The 15,666-nt window shown below is 41.5% G+C and overlaps 1 protein-coding gene across 16 annotated transcripts in view; it reads left to right on the top strand.

Moving 5' to 3' along the window:
• Positions 1-15,666, top strand: part of CALD1 (caldesmon 1) — a 223,514-nt gene that overhangs the window by 87,873 nt on the left and 119,975 nt on the right. For 12 of the 16 annotated variants that reach the window (XR_015285938.1, XM_086886026.1, XM_086886021.1 and 9 more), the window contains one exon: positions 2,339-2,423. The exons of the other annotated variants lie outside the window; for them this stretch is intronic. The gene's annotated coding sequence lies outside the window, so the exon portion shown is untranslated. The remainder of the gene's footprint in view (positions 1-2,338; positions 2,424-15,666) is intronic. 16 annotated transcript variants of the gene reach the window in all.

The following is a 15,666-nucleotide window of genomic DNA, read 5'->3' as shown; positions in this document are numbered from 1 at the left end:
TAGAATCATGGGATTGGAAAAGGTCTGAAATACATTTGTGAGTTTTGCTTCAATAAGGAATTCTTGAAGATATTTGGCAAAATGAATTAGTTTTTACAAAAGTTGTTTTTAGTGCTGTGCTTGGGACTACAGAGTAAAAACAGCCCATGAAAGAAAAACATGTCCTTGGTCAGGAACATGTGCCTGTGTGTATGTTTTGGCTCTGCCTCAACAAAAGTGTGCCCAACTTAAAGAAGGTGAGTAATCTTGTTTGGTTGGGGAGGAGAACACTTAAGTACCCTGAGATGAGAGCACTCACAGCTTGGTGTTAAAGCCTCACAGGAGGCTAAGAATGAAAGAAAACAAGATGTTCTTCTGATTAAGACTGATGTCCACCTTCAGAGCTTTATCTGCAGAACATCTCAGCAGTCAGGGAGTTACACAACTTGAAGGTGTTTAACTCTACTATATTGCACCTTCGAATTTATATTTTCTTCTCTGTATGTAAATGGTGTTTTTAGTTAAAGCAGTTTCTACTTGAAAGGCCTGGATCACTTGATGTAGCTAGGTGACTCCTGAATGGCACATCAGTCCTTGGATTTTGTTAGTGATTGGAGTAGTTTGGCATTTTGTTGGTGGAAGGAGAGATCTGGATTTCCTCTGGATTAGAACACGTAACTGCAATTGACTTTAATGGGAATTTTATGAAGGCTGAGATAGTCCTGTAATCTGGATTTCTGCACTGCACAAAGAGAACCTGAATTCCATTCACCAGGTCTGCTGGGTTTGGCAAACTCAGGAAAACCTGGATTCCTCAGTATTTGCTGTGATACAGCCTTGGGAAGGTTCAGAACGGAGTTTCCTGGAGGAATTGCCATCTTAGCTGGTCACAGCCGTGATTTTCTGCCTTGGCAGCTCTTGGGGCAGCAAAGGTGTTTGTTGTTTTTGTAGAGCAACAGGGTTCCAGTTGTGTTTAGCACGTGTGGAGCAGACTTTGACTCCCTCTTCATTTCATCACCTGCTACCTTCAAAAACCCCCTTTGGCCAGCAGTATAAAACTGAAACAAACTCCTCAAAATTCTCTAAGATAAGCAAATGCTGCCCCTGACACTAAATTACTGACACTGCTTATGGACTTAGAAGAAACAGTGCAAAATTACACTGTCACTTGCACAAAAGCATGATGTATTTTTCCAGGGCTTAGTCGAATCTCTTGCTTAAGATAATGAGTCTAATGAACAATATGAATATATTGATATAATAATATCATATATATATATAATACAATATATAATGATGAATAATAAGCCCACCTGCTGATTGTGTTGATTAGGTGGGAAGGTAAACTCCTTGTCTAATGAAAAGCTGTTTGTGAAGCCAGCTTGCTTTTGGCATCTTTCTTCACCTGGTTTAACAGATAAAGAAAATTTCTCCACACCTTGTAATTCCAGCCTTTTGTCTTCTGAATATATGGCCATTTGAAAGTTTTGTCTTTTTTACTGCCTCTGTACATGGAAGTGGATGGGAGTCCCCAGAGCCCCTGAGCAGCTTTCCCAGCTGACTGAGCTTACTCCAAACTGGAGATCTGAGTTTATCCTCCCAAGAACTCCTTCCAGTTCTCCCCCTGAGGAGTGGCTCAGAGGCAGATTTTTCTCACCAGAAGCTAAATTATCATTTATCCCAGCTAGAAGGTGGCTGTTCTGCCACTGTTGCAGTCAAAGCACATGAACAGGCAGACAAGCAACCCCTCACTGAAACCCATGGCAATGCAATCCAGCAGCTCTGCACAAACAGCCAAAGGGTTTTGCATCTTTGACTGGAGGCAGCCAGCAGTCAAGAAACTGTGCTGGTCTACAGCCAAAAGAAATAGGGAATTCCCTCAGGTTTTTTTAGTTTTTGATTTTTTTCCCCTGAAGTGATTAATGGGGGCATAATCAGGTTTGGTTCCATATTAATCAGTGCAGTTTGGATATTAAAATCCTCAGTTCTGTGGCTGACGCTTCCCAGGATGTTCTCAGGGTTGCATTACGCTGTGGTTGGTTGGGTTACAGTCCTGGCAGCAGGATCAGGTGAATGGAGCAGTTTTCCCTGCAAGTGGAAGCTGCTCTTTTCCCTTAGTGGGAGTTGGGATGGATGGAGTAGTCTGCCTTTTCCTGCTTGGGAGTTTCTTCCTCACACAGGAGCCACTGGAAAAAGAAAAGGAGCAGCAAATCAGCTTAGCCAGTGATGCAATTGTATCCAGCAACTGCAGCAAGGATCAAGATCTGTTTTGCTTTCTAGGTCATCTGAACTGTAAAACAAACTTTTCTGCCTTTGGTGCCTTCTTCAATCCCTGACGTAAACACTTCTGTCTTTCCAGTGTCTGTGATAACCATTGGGATACTCAAAGAATCCCTTGGGAGCTGAAGAGGCAGCATCTTCCAGGCTCAGGGGCATCACATCTGGTGAGATACATACATGTGTCTTTTTTCATGCTTTTCATGCCTTTTTTGTTTTACCTGGAGCTGTATTTTGTTCAGCTGAGACAATTTCTATCACCAGCTGCGCTTTGGTGTTAGCTTATTTTGCTTTGAAACTCCAAGTCTGGTATGGAAAGAGGTTGTTTTGGGTTAGTGATCAGCCTGATTTAGAAGACACTTTGTGGTAGTCCTTGATCAAACTGACTGCCAGGAATTACTGGTATATTTGGGAATTTTCCACCCCGATCCTTCCTTGTTTTTTTTGTTCCCCCAGTGTTTTGCACACTAAGGATTATAAATTAGTATGTGCATGGTATTATAGCTCCCTAAAACACTGAGAAATTTTTCCATGTTGTGGCTGCAAATTCACCTCCTGGTTCCTGGAAGTGGCCTGAATGGGAAAAGGGATTTTTTTCCCTTGGGAAGGTCTAACTCCTGTGTCGCTGTCATTAACCCTACACATGCTCATCTGAGGGAATGAGGTCAGCTCAACAGCCTCTCCAGGCTTTCCTTGGGTGAAAGTTATGAATATGGAGACCATTATGTGTCATTAAGATAATAATGTTGCTGAGTGTGCCAGTCAAGTCAATGACTCTCCATTCCCCCAGGTGTTCTGGTTTTAGTTTGATAGGGACACGTAAAAATGAAATTCTGCTTGCCAGGTGGGAGGAAATTTGCCTTTCAAAAGATTGTTGATAGGAGTCTTGCTAAGCAATGATGGTAATAATAATAATAATAAATGTTCCCAGGCTGCACTTTTTCTATAATTGCTGTTTAGACCAAATTGCTGTGAGGAAACTCCAGAATTCTGGCTGCACAGGTGGAGGTTATGATGTCATGTGCAGCAAATTCACCGATTCAAAAGGATGGGATTTATAGATTTATATAAAATAGTAACACAAATGCAGAATTTTAGTCTTGGTGAAAGCTAAGGAAAAAAAAAAAGGATGCAAAATGTAAAGTGAAGCAGTCAACCATGATGGGGAGGTGAGGAAAGGACTTGCCTTGAAGGGTTTCTCTGCTTGTTGAGCACCACTCTGGGGTGGCTGCTGCTGTCAGGGGCTGTGTATTGCATGACCTGAGCTTTTCCTGTGAGGGGAAGGTTTGTAAACATCCCAGGAAGTTATGGCCACGCATGTGGTAATGCTGGTGGCTCTTGCATTCACTTTTAGTGAGTTTCTGTCTCTCAGTTCTGTTTCCTCATCACCTTTTCTCTCATTTCTGGTGTTCACAGGCAGGTTCAAGTGGCCAAGCACAGAGTTCATGTGGTCAGCTGTACCCTGCCTGCTCTTCTGGTCCCTGGTTATCACAGATTGTGTCAGGAGATGAGGGAAACAAGAGGCAGGGTGAGCCAGGAGGATAGAAACCTAAAACTGAATTTGCTTGGCAATATTGGCTCCCAAACACTTCTTTTTTTATTTGCACATGGATCTATAAAGGCTCCAGTTTCAGTCCTAGGGAATAATTAAGCCTTAAGCCGTGATAAACAGGGCAATATTCAATTAGTGAGCTGCCCTGACAAAGGCATGTCAAAAGTAAATTGGTGTTTTTTGGGGCTGTTAACTGTGCTGACAGAGGGTTGGTTAGTTCTTGAAGGATAATGTTTTGGGCAAATTCCCAGCCTCCAAATGCCTGCAGGCAGACTTGTCCATATTTGTGGTATATTTGAGGTCTAGTGCTTCTCCTCTGGGCCATATATCTTAAGAGGGAATTTTAATGGAAGGAAACATTGCTGCAGAGCAGCAGCCTTCTCTGAAAGACTTTCCAAAAAAACTTTAAGGCCAAAGGTCTTGTTTTTTCAGGGCAAAAGATGTGAATCCTTTAATATTTACTCAGTTATAAATAGTGATGGGCAAGGCTGTGAGGGTGGATTCCTGGGAGATTGTATCAGGGATGGTTATTCCCCAAACTAAGCAAAGGCAGTGGTTGTCTTTTAATTGTTGCATCTTCTTTGGCAGAGAGAACACCATTATTAAACAGATAGCAAATAATTATAATAAATTTGAGGTTTTCACTCCTCTCTTATTTCTCTCCAGTCCCAACAGGAACCAAAATATATCTTATTTCCAGTAAGGGATGGCAGTTTAATGCTGGGGGGAATGTTCATGGTAAATGTTTTGGTTCTCCAGCCGTGGCAGGGGAAAAGTGCAACCCCATGGGGAAAGAACTTACCTGGTGCTGCTCTTGACCAGCTGGGCTTGGACAAGGAGCTGCATTTCATTTATCCACACCTCTCTTCCCCCATCTGTAAATAGGAGTGAAGATTATAACTTTTCTTGGGGAGGAGCTGTTTGAAAATGTTGCTACTTTCCACTGAAAGCTAAATCTGCTGGTGTCATTGCTAATAAATGGGTGAGTGTTATCTAATTCCATGAACAGCTTGGTTTGCCTGCCACAGTGAAATCCAGTCTGTCACAGTGTAGGTCTGGTAAAGTTCAGAATGCAATTTATGCATCACCAAAGAGTAAACATGAAACCCAAGTGAGACAAAAGCCTTGCTGAGGAGCCTGAAGGCCAGATCCTCCCTAGGTGCTGTGACACTTGCAAACAGAAACAAAGCATATCTGATGTGTTTTTACAGCCTCACAAGACTGCTGGACCACTGGACAGCCCTGGTGTATTCCAGGCACCTGCACCACCCACCTGCATCCCCAGGAAAATAATGCCTAGCTGCAAAATTCTGCAAAATAAATGTACAGTGTTATTTCTTGGAGGAGGAATGCAGATTCTCGTTTGCTTTTTGATTTTCTGTATCAAGAGTAAATGTAAAGTAACTGAACTGACTGGAAAATGTTTGCTGGTAAATACTAAATAATAAATGTTTGGTAGTAGCTGAGACCTCAAATAGCAAGAAAAAGTGTTTTTGAGACGTTGATGTGCTTTTGTGTAGGTACCAGAGGAAAAAAAAAGTAAATATATTAATACTTAATAATATAATAAGCTAATAGTTTTAATTTTTATTAATACTAATAGCTATTAGGTATCTTTCCAGAATCTTGCAGTTGAACATTTATTTCTATTGATGTAAGACAGGTATTTAACTCTTTAAAAAGTTATAGCTGGACTCTGTAGGATACTCGAAACTTTTGAGAACTGAAGAGACACTGTAACCTTCTGTATGCTATCTGTACCCCAAAAAATTAATTACAAAAAAAAAAAAAAAAAAGAAAAACCAGCTGAACCAACAAAAACAAACTAACACACACCAAAACAAAACCCACAGAGATTAAATGACAGAATTGCTGCTTTTTTTTTGGTGGCTGTTGGTACTATCATTTATGCTAAAGCATTCCAGCCAAGGGCATGTGGCTGCAGTGGAATTTGATGTACAATCAGTTTTAGGGAACAGCCTGTGCCTTGTTAATATAATCCATAAAAGGCTTCCAAACTTCCTGAAACCAGTCCCTTCTGTTTCCAAGTCTGCATATGATCTCATAGGAAATGATCTGGGAGAGGCCAGCTAAGCCTTTTGCATAATCAAGGTAGCATTGTTCTTTTAATGCCTGAAGTGAGTTGTTTCACTGATAGAAACTCAATAATCCCCTTTTCTTCTGTCAACAAATCTCTGTTATCGGGCTGTGCAATGATTCTGGTGGCACTGCAAAGGAGAGTTAAGTGGGAAGGCTGAAGTGTGACTTGAAGACCGACCTCAATAATGTCATTCATTTACTTTGTCACCCCTTTCAGAAATCCTAAACCACTTGCTGCCCAGTGAAATTGGGAAGAACTGAAATGCAAATATGTAACACAAGTGGGCAAGGTTCATTTTGCAGTGGGCTCAGGGGCAGGCAAGCAGCCTGCAGCTGGCCAAGTTTCATAAATGGCAGTAGTAGCAAAACAGAGAGGAAGATACCTGCCCTTTGTGTAGGTTTGATAAGAGTAAAACCTGTCAGATGTACATTAGCAGTAGAAAAAGTGGTTTTTTTATTGGAGCCATTGAAAATCTATCTTTTTACACAAACCCAGAGTGCCTCGTGCAGTGCATATTCTTTTATATCCTTGGGATACCCAGGATTTCCTCAATATATTTAGCCCAAGAAGGGAAACACTCCAGTGAGCTGCTGTCCCTGAAAGCCTTGTACGGCAGCGAGCCCCAACCTTCCCTGGCAGGGCAGGGACAGCAAGAGGCTCTGCAGAGCACAATTATGGTCCAGCTCACATCAACAGGCATCAGCTGCACTGCTAGTGAAGTTACAGTGAGCCTGAGCAGAGGGCTCTGTGGCAGAGTTGTTAAATTTGGCACTCTGCTCTGGGCTCCAGTCAAACATTTTCTTAACCATATTAGGATACGTGGAAATTGGCCAGCCAGCAATGGGCCTTCGATGTTCTTACTGCCTGTGCTCATATTTTATAGAGTGGGCAGCCACTGCTTTACTTAAAAACTGGCAGGTTTGATAGAATAAGAACCCCTTTAACAATTCTCATTGATGTACAATAGGGGGGGGGAAAGAGCTTTTCTCAAGACAAAGGATGTTGTTACAGCGAAGTCTGGGGTTCCCTTGTGCTTTTCACCCCTAGATGTGGATCATCCTGGAAATCAGATCCCAGCAGTTATGTACTGTGCTGTTATTCAGGTGAAAGAACAGGGTGAGGTGAGCCTGGCTGGCCCTGCCATGAGCATTCCCATTCCCTGGCTTACACAAGGCTGGGGAAGGCAAAACTCTGCTCTGGTGGCTCTCAAGGTTTGCTTGAGCCTGGCTTATCCAGAGCCAAACTACCTGGGAGTGGTGCAAGAGCGATGGGCCTGACCTATCTGTGCTTCCTTAGGGCTGAGAATGGCTGCAGCTTCCCCAGCAAGGGATAGACTATTCCACAGGAGAAATTCCAAAATAGAAAGTCTTCAGTATTTAGCTGACAACTTTTATGGTCTTAAGGGTTGAGAATTTGGCAAGCAGAAGTGTTGGTTAAGCATATTATCAGGTCTACCCTATACTCCAGTAGATTTTGCTATTAAAATTACCTTTTTTGACCAGTAAGTGTTTTCATCATTTTTAATTTACTACTGCTCCCTGTAGCTGTAAACTTTTGTTTCACTAAAATGATTCTCTGTCCTTTCTAATGTTCTAACACTTGCAGACAGTTGTCACATCCCCTACTTAAAACTTATTTGATGCATCCATAGCTTTTTTTTATCTGTTAGTCAGTCCCTCTCTGCTTAACACTTTTATGGCTCTCTTGTGGTTTTCCTCTGGGTTGTTATTGTCCTTGAGGAAATGAATTCTCCAGAGCTGAATGAAGTATTCCAGGTGTGATCATCACAGAGCTGGGATATCACCTTTCTGCCTCGTGTGTGTTCACTTCATGTTGTTGCATGGACCCTTTCTGCTGCCACATCACACATTATTTGATGCCTACTACAAAAAAAATCCAACATAATTAACAAAACATGCCAAATTTAAGCTTTTAAATTACAAATTTTGATAACCTTTCTCAAAGATGCAAAAATGGCTGAAGCCATGCCTGTGGTTTGTAGCTCAAGGTGGCACCGTGCTGGAATTATCACACCAGTTCTGACCTTTCAGCTTTTTGCTGATGGTGTCTATGATTTTATACAATTGCCTGCTTGGCTCTCATGTCTGTGTTAGTGGATAATAACACTGAAGTAGCTGCATTTGGTGAGGCTGTGAGAGTTGATTCAAGTTTGTGCATGATCTGAAAGATATAAAGAAGTGACAATGTAAAATATTTGGGCAAATGGCTGCAGAAAACCACATTACATGACCTGTTAGCTTTTGCTGTCCAGGCTTGTGGAGATTGAGGAGGGCCATCAATAAAAAACCTGTTTCTGTCTAATGATTAATTTGCTAAAAGAAGAGGGGAGCTAAATGAAAATGATCAACTTTATATAGAGTGTAACCTCTGCAAAATTCACTAGAGACCCACTGAGAATATGGTTTTAATGTGTCCAAGTTTCCTTTCTTGATTTGCCCAGTTGTTAATTTTTAGTTTGAGAGACCAGCACAAGCAAGAATACATTTGTTTGACAGGCCTGGAAGAGGAACTGTCTTTCATTTTGGCATGTTTATATCAGCACAAATTGAATGCAATATCATAAAATTGCAGCAGAGCTAGGAGTGTGGCAAGGAGAGAATAAAATATTATTTTTACAAATTAAGACACATCACAAATGATTCTTCTGAACCCAGGCTGGTAAATCCCCTCACTGGCACAGCATATGGATTTACCAGGTTTAAAAAACCTACATCAAGCAGATGCAGCTGGAGGAAGACTTCCAACTCTACCCATCATTTTTAAGATACAAATCTGGTGAAGATTTCAGTGCAGTAACGTTCATGATGTTGATTTGTGAGGACCAGGTCTTTATTAGTGATATACTAATATCACTGGGGGTCTGAGGATTGTAACAGCTGAAATCCAGGCTCTCTCATGGGCAGTCATCTTAACCAGCTCCAGTTCTGCTTCTGTGAGCTGAGAAATTTGCACAAAGCCATTCATGATTGACAGTTTTGGTAAGATAAGTTTGTATTTGGGAGTCAATATTCTGAGGTGGCTGAGGATAAGGAGTTGAGAAAAAAAATCTTTCTCAGTGAGAGTTGAATTTTCCGCTGTGTTGTGGGATTTGGTGTTTGGAAAGACAAAACCACTCATGTGAAAGTTCCTGCCCAGGTGGAGGCTTCTCTGCAGGCTGGAGCCATGGTTGAGGACTGAAAGGTTCATGGAATATTTCAAAATTGTAAGGAGGGCATGCAAAGGTGCATGAGCTCTTGGGGTAGGAGAGAAGGGAGTATGCATGACTTTTTCATGCCCACATCACACTGAAACAAAACAAATGGAAATGCAGCCTCAATACTGGATCCGCTAAAGGGAAATGAAGAAGGAAACATTTCTGTTTTAGATCCATTACAAGAAGGAGCTCTGCTGTAGGGCTGTAGTTCCATGCAGGAAGCATTTCTACGGAATTTTGGCATTAGGTGGACTCCCCAAGAACGGCTACTGTCCAGAAGATATTCCAGCTAAAATCTTCTGAGTGCAGTTTGAATTGTTGGCACTATTTCATCTGAAGTCTGATCCAACTTGAGCTAGGAGAGGAACAGAGGAGGCTCTGATTTGGATCTAAATGGCTCCTCTCTACACTGTCCAACTTGCACATAAAATGTTCAAACAGAAGAACATCCCAGGCAAGCAACCCGCCCCGAATGACCCCTTGTAAAGAATATGAAAGAAAAAAGGCTGTACAGAACTTGGATTTGAGTAGATTAAGACATATTTGGAGCCAGAGAGAGGAGCAGGAGCAGGGAGAGGGGAGATTGTGGCAGGGGAATGTGGCACAGAAACAAAGGTGACCCACACTGCACTTGTGGGAAGCACAGCCTCTGTTTTGGATGGCTTTGAGCAGCCCCAGCAGAAATTCTTCCTGCCACAGCTAATTCAGTCATTACTGAATTACCTGTCTGCACCTTTCCCAGATTTAATCCTAAAGCACCAGGACTGGGTTGAGCTCTGTGTGCAGATACAGGAATATTCAGCAAGATGCCTTGGGTTTTTTTTTGTTTGTTGGGAACAACCTGACCTGACAGAACCAGATTAGGTTCTGTTATGGATTTGGTTATGCCAGAGGTGTGTTTGGGTGCCAGTGACACATACAACATGGGAATGTTTAACTAAATATGTAACTCCTGCCTGAAGTGTTTCCAACTTACCCCAGAAAGAAGTAATTATTTTTTAATAAAAATGCTGCCTGTGCAGAGGGGAGCAGAGATGAGGACTGACTTGTCCCGAGGTCTTAGATCCTCTTCAGGAGAGGGCTGGGTTTGGAGTCTCTGGAAAAGGACTTGCTAAATCCTGCTGTGGTCTAAATATTAATGGCATTGCTACATGCTGAAGTTTTGTTTTGATCTAAGGAGGTCTCAGACCTTGTAGATGGTTGCTTTGAAAGCCAGGTGACTTTGGTGAAGGATTCCCCTCTATGTCTATGAATGTGACAGCAGGGAGGATGGTGTGGCTGGGCTCACAGAGAGCCCAAACTCAGAGAATCCAAGCCCAAGCACAAGTCTGGATGAGCTGGCTACAGCTTGGACTCAAACTTCAAACCTCCAGTGAAATTCTAAATAACCCAATACGAGACTTTTGGGCTTGATTTGTTTTCTTAGGCGTGAGACAGCGGTATGAAGCTGAGATCTGGGTGTGTTCTAGGTCTTGCCTCCTATTTTATATGTGTAAAAGGCAGCTATTTTGAAGCACTGCTAAACTATTGACCACCTTTGTTGCCCTTGGGACAGAATAATGGTATTTCTTTGGACTTCTTTTTTTAATGTGTGCCTCCTTCCATATGCCCATGGCATGTAGCAGAGTGAGCTCAGGAGTTAGTACTACATTTACTTATGTTTTGAGGAGAAAAGTCTCCTTATTGCTGTTTTACCTCCCCTACTTCCCACCCCCTATCCTTTCCATTTCAGAATTTTAATCACCTTACCAAGAATTTGACTGAGTAGCTTGGAAAAAATAAAAAAAATGGTTTTATGGCTCTTAATAATATGTATAGGTAGATGTGCAGGTGAAGTTAAAAGTGCATCTCATGCTCCAGACTGATTGCTGAGGGATAAAGAACTCCTCCTGTTTCATCCTGCTTGTTATTGAATCATTTGATAGGTAAATTGTGGATTTGTTTCATCTCCTCACAAATATCTTACAGCCACTTTTGGAGACGGAATGCTGATGCTGGTAGAGTGGCAGCTACAGCTGATACCAACTCATGTCATGCTTGTGATCCAAACAAGAGTGACAGATCAGAGCTCTACAATAACAGGAAAAGGAATTTCATAAATTAAATATGTGGGAAAATTCAAGTGAAAACAGTAGTGGTTAAGGGGAAAATTTCAAGGACAGGGAATAGGTACTCAGCAAAAGCCAAAGCTGGTATCTGTCCATTGTATTTCTTTAAATGTTCAGATTCAGATTATTTTACTTTAAGGGAAAGGAATTAAATTAATGGACTTTAAAACTGTGTGCTTGGCAAAAAAAAAAAATCAAAAAAAAAATCTGCATCTTGAGTTCATTATACTTACACAGCCATCCCAATCTGGCTTTAGATCGGGGTTTTGTGTGGTGGTTTGATTTTTATCTGTGGTTAACAATGTCCATAGTCAAAGTACCTTGGGCTCTGATTTTGTTACATCTGTCATCGATTTTTGATACCTCCTGGCTATGGGGGTTTGCTGTCTTGCCAGTGGAATCCTTGGGAACCTTTGTGAGTGCTTCTGTGGAGAAGGTAATGACCATGCCCTTCCTCCTCCATCCTGAGCAGCTCCAGCTTCCTGCTGCTCTTGCTGAAGACACACAGGTAGAAATTAGGCTGAAACTGGCAGGTAGTATTAAAAAATATATTAAATAATACAGAAAATTGGAAAAAAATTAAAATGTTGGTGTCTAATCTAGTTCATTCTATTGGCCCAATGCAGAGTTTACTCTTTAAAGTGAATTTTGGGTGGTGTATTATTTTTTTTTCTGGAAGTGTCCCATGCAGAACTTTGCAGTTTGCCTCACTTGACCTGTAACAGTGCTTAATTATCCTTCCCTTTACATAGTTTTCCCAAGGGTCTTAAATGCTAGGGAAATTGCTGGTGTCAAGGGACAAAATCAGTCTCTTGCTCCATTTTAAGCACATTACATCTCCTCCTGCCCTCAGGGGAGATGTGAAGGCTTTATCATTCTCTAAAATATGTGTGAGAATTACTGGTTTTTAGGCTTGGCAAGCCTGACCCTTCCAAATTCTCCATGGACACCAGGTTTCCTAGAGCTCTGGAAACTTTTATTGCTCTCTTCCAATAGTTCCCCCATTTCCTGAAGCAAAATTTACCTCGGATATATTCATTTTTCCAGCCAGGAACTGACCAGTACTCAAGAGGGAAGGAGTGCTGTTTGTAGCTGTTGTGTTTCCAAACATCTGACACGAGTGTGATTTGCCACCAGCCCTGGGTTACAGTTTTTTGACTCTTATTTTTTTTTTCTATCTATTTTAATAGATAGAAAATAGATTTTTTTTTTTTCTATCTAGTAATTCAATTTCTGCCTCAGTAAAAAACGTTTGTGAAAGCAATTACCCAACAACTTCCATATTTTTTTTTTTGAGAGATGTAACCCACAAATTGAGAGAGCTCAGAGTTGAAAATGACCTGATTTTGCATGTTCTGGCTACTTGTCCCTTCACTTGAAATTCTTCCGTGTGTTTTTAAGCCATTGATAGCAAAATTTGTGTCAATGAATATTGTCAGTGAATATTGGGCTGCCTGATTCACTCAGCCACGTTCTGGCTTCATGGGATAGGTCAGGCTAAAAACCAAAATGCACTGAAAGAGGGAGGAATGAGGGGAATGGAAATGCATGCATGAAATGCTTCAGTGAGGTTCTTTCAAGTGCTCAGGAAAGCAATTAGAGGAACACTTTGGGAGAGCAGGATGTGTCTGGAGCCAAGTTTCTTCAACACCTATGGGTGTGCTTGATATTAATTTTTAATATCAGCTTTTAGAAATCTTGAGAAAGAAGAGGTAATGCCATGACAGAGGAACAAATGTATTTTGTTGAAAGTAGAGCCAGTCCTGTGGAAGATACCACGTTATTAAAATAGAATCCACCTCCTTCCATGTAAGATGGACAGCTTAGAGCAAGGTTGCTCCTCTAATCCTCCTTGCTAAGCCATGACTTAAAGACTTTGGAGCCTTTGAAGTAAATTTCCCATGGCAGGGGGAGAATCATCCTGATTTACTCCAGCCTGGCTTCCTAAATGCTCAGATGATTGTTAATGAAGAGAACAGGTCCTGTAAACTCCCTGAAGAAGTGAATGGGGAGCACCTACGTTGGTGTAGGAAGGAGATTGTCAGTTCCTAGCAGTGGGTTGCCACGGTTTGAGCACGCTGAATTCACAGCAGCAGGTTTAGAGGGGAGGGTTCATACTGTCCTTTAATGCCACTGAGCTGTTCATTCAGCTCCAGCCAGCTTTTTCCACTGAGAGAGGAATGAAAAAGAAAAACAGCTTTGGAAATACAAGGCCTAGGAAACAGAAAATTGGTCTCATTACTGTCATGAAGCATAATGGTAAGAATTCACAATAGATCTGTTGCTATAATGAAGCAGAGGAAAAGCTCTGATCCCCTGAAGAGTACAAGGAGTTTTTTATATTATTTGGCCAGGTGTGGGTGTGATGGATGGGGCCAGATATCAGTGGTGTAAATCTCTGAGTTCAGCGTGGGCAAAGCTGACTCTGGCCAAAATTCTCAGAAGAGACTTCCTAAAGGGATGAGCTTTATTGTCTTGGTGACTTCCCAGCCACAGCACTCACCTTCAGAAACATCCAGGCTTACCTCTCAGGGTGATAACTGATACACTGAATTTTCACAGTGCTGGGAAAAGGAAATACCTGCTGTTCCAAACTTTCCCATGCACTGCATGGATAAGGACATATGTTTTTAAACTCACTGCCTTGCCTTCCTTTTGAAACTGCTGGAAGTTTTCTGTCTGAACCTAGGAATATTTTGTGCATGGTTAACGTGGTGAATTATGTAGACCTTAGCTGGCTGCTCGTTATTGTTTGTAAAATTCTGTTTGTGTATTTACAAAATGGTAATTGAAATCCGTGGAAACATGAAATAGACTTTCAAGTATGTTTTGAGCCAGGATTTGAATTACAACAAACATATTGATAAGTCACTTGTGCACAGGTAGATTCTTGTTTTCCTCTTCACACTGAAACAAAAGTGTAAACACTGAGAATTTTCTTAGTAATGTAATATTTTAGTTTTGTAGATTTGTGGAAAAAAACCCCCAAGTGTTTTCCTTTTCCCTCCCCACCCTTTCCTCTGGGGCATTGTTAGAGTCTGTCTGATCCATAGAGATCTGATCCAAACCTAGGGAACTGAAACAATTTTTCTGGATTAAAAAAAACCAACATAAAACCCTGGGTTTGGTCATTTCCCCAAGGCTCAGGAATGTTAGTGATGTCACTTTTCTTTCCTCAGAGTTGCCTTTAAGAGTTCATCTCTGTTACAAAGGCCATAATGGATATTCAAGAGAGATTTAAATAAAACTGTGGCAGCTGAAATCTCCATCTCATCAGTAGGTCATGGGTCAGTGACAAATTGTCCATGAGGACTCATAGTTGGTTATCCTAAAAATGGCAGGAGAACTAGTGCTCTTTCAAGAAAAGGGTGTGAATGAAGGAAATTGACTGCTCACAGTTATCATCTTGCATGAAAGCCACTTCCATCTCTGCCCTGGGACATCTGTAAACACCCATTAAAGCCTTGTGTGGCATCAAGTGTGTATTTCTCATGTTTTCATTATATAACTTGTACCTACTCCCGAAATCTGATTAAATGACTAAAACACCCATGCAAAAATGGAAAAAAGGAGAATATTTCTTGCATCCTTATGGGTGATAACAAGGAGACCTCAAATATTAGTGTCCCTATTTTGCAATTTACTATCTTGAAGCTTCTAGGTGTATCTGATCAGTGTTAACAGAAGTGATTCCTTTCATCCTGCTGGGAAAGGTGTCAGTGATGCTGCCAGGAAAAATCAAATTGTTTGAGATTTAGGTAGGGCTGACACTAGGCTTGAATGTCATGGCTCCTGTAGATGTGCCAGAAGATTTTCCCTTCCCCTAAACACAAAATAAAAGCTAAAACACGTGGCCAGGCAGAAAACCTCCACGGTGGTGAACGCTTGGCAAAGAGCTGGATTGGATGTTTGAGGATTGAAACTATCCTCTCACTGTTCCATAGCTTTTCCACCTCTCTTGGTGGAAGCCAGCAAATAGGAGAATTCCCTGGGATTTGGGGCTGTAATGTGTCTCAGTGGGAAGCAGCATGAAGCAGATTTCAGCGTGTTGTGCTGCTGAGCTCTCTGTTTTAGCTGGGTTTTACAGTGATTGTGATTCACCTGAAGTTTGTCTCAGGCAACCTTTTGGTTATTTTGCTGTATATGTCATGGCTGATCTGGCTGGGCTCACAGAGCTTTCTGCAAACTGTGGAGTTCCAGAGAGAAATTTATGGCTTTGAGGGAATAACCAGCTTCATAGGGCGAATGGCTCTGATTACTGTAGGAAGGGAAGTTTGGGTTTACCACTAGCTGCAGATAAAAATTAATATTTGTGCAGGAGACAGGTATGATTTATTTATAAGTGTTTTCTGTTTCCATAATGAAATTTCCTTCGGGTTTAAGTACAGTCATTTGGAGGAAAAAGCAGAGGTCTGTGGCTCATTAGTTTCTGGTG

Source organism: Cyanistes caeruleus, chromosome 4 (genome assembly GCF_971803275.1).
Source record: "Cyanistes caeruleus chromosome 4, bCyaCae1.hap1.1, whole genome shotgun sequence".
In the NCBI taxonomy this organism is placed as follows: domain Eukaryota; kingdom Metazoa; phylum Chordata; class Aves; order Passeriformes; family Paridae; genus Cyanistes; species Cyanistes caeruleus.
Note: the sequence above shows the minus strand (reverse complement) of the source record. Positions and strands in the feature narration are given on the sequence as shown.